At 34.5% G+C, this 1480-nt stretch overlaps 1 long non-coding RNA gene across 1 annotated transcript; it reads right to left on the bottom strand.

Annotated features, from left to right (window-relative positions):
* Positions 1 to 91: 91 nt before the first annotated feature.
* On the bottom strand, positions 92 to 1375 carry LOC132176806 (uncharacterized). The gene is made up of 3 exons (XR_009439672.1): positions 1049 to 1375; positions 811 to 954; positions 92 to 504 (listed from the first exon to the last, which is right to left on the bottom strand). It is a non-coding gene; the product is annotated as an uncharacterized LOC132176806 (long non-coding RNA).
* Positions 1376 to 1480: the final 105 nt, after the last annotated feature.

The raw sequence follows: 1480 nt of genomic DNA, 5'->3' as shown, positions 1-1480 counted from the left end.
AGTACACTTAAAAGACTTTAAACAACCAAAATTGAAAGGTAAACCATCTGAGTTTTTTCAAATTAAAAGCAAAAAAAAAAAATAACACCATCTCTCAATACAAATACAACCAAGTACCAAATGAAAAAACAATCAGCAATAGTTCATCAATGTCCTGCGAACTATTTTCGTCTCTAACAGCTTCCAAAAATAGCATTTAATTGAAAGCGAGTCAAGCTATTGTGGAGAACCAAGTTTCTGCAGCCGATATATAGTGAAGGCTTGAAGCCAATCATGTGTACACTGAAGAAAGGATCATTGGCACAAGAAGAATTCAAGTAAAAGGTTTCTATTCCAGGAATTAAGAGACTAGAGGAAATCTACCCTTCTTTACTTCAATTTCATATGCAGCCTTGTATTTGATCAGAAGTAGCCCGAACTTGTACTATCCCACTTGCTCATTGGAAAATGAAGAAAGGTTCATTGTCTCATTGAAAACTCTTGTGATGATAGGTTGTTGGTTGGCTGGGGAAAAGAAAGAACAAACAGGAACAACATTAGCATAAAACAACAGAGTGAATAATAATTGTAGCGCACAGGGTGAAAACCAATTAATGCAGAAGCCAAGTGTTTAATATATGATAGCTCTGCATTTTTCAGTGCAAGAGAAGTTAGTTGTTGGCATAAAGGGCCTCACAACAGGTTAAATGGTAACATGAAGAGTGATGAATTTTGGGTAGAAGAGAAAGAAGAAAAAGAGGTCATATTATATCTAACACAAAATAAACATGTTATAGAAGGTCTATGAAGTTACTAAGAAGCTCTACATACCAAACACCAAATACAAATTCATATTATCGAACCTCCTCCACAAGAAGGACACCGACAATTTCCACCATATGGACTGCTAGGAAGAGTTGGCTGCAATTGTTTGGTGTAGTTTCCAAAGCACGAAACATCATTTGAAAAGCACACCTAAGAATCCCTTAAAGCAATACAACAAAATTAGAAATTAAATAGGAGCTAAAACCGCTATATCACATAGAAAAGAGATGCACGATTAAAGCACCTGATAATATATGATCAAGGGGTATCAACCAAGACAAAATTGGATTGATCAGCACCATTTACTGCTGCACATTGTGTTTTGAGAGTTTTCAAAACACAGCCCTGGCTTCTTTTTCTGCATTAAGCATAAAACATATTCGTCAACAGAAACCACATATTGAAATAACTAGAAAAGTAGTACATCCTAGAAAGATTTTGTGGAAACTGAATTGTTCTACATATCAAGTGAATTAAAATTTTCAGTATAATAAATAAACAAAAACAGATCTTTTGGATGATGTTTGTTGATCTGATTTCAATATCCATAAAACAAGATTCCACTGATTTGCAGATATGATTATGCATGGCTGATTGTGGACAGCAAAAGAAAATACAAGACTCAAACTATATATATCCCCTGCTACTTGTTGGTAAAAATTATTCTCGGCTGAAA

The sequence above is a fragment of the Corylus avellana genome, chromosome ca1 (assembly GCF_901000735.1).
Source record: "Corylus avellana chromosome ca1, CavTom2PMs-1.0".
NCBI lineage: Eukaryota > Viridiplantae > Streptophyta > Magnoliopsida > Fagales > Betulaceae > Corylus > Corylus avellana.
Note: the sequence above shows the minus strand (reverse complement) of the source record. Positions and strands in the feature narration are given on the sequence as shown.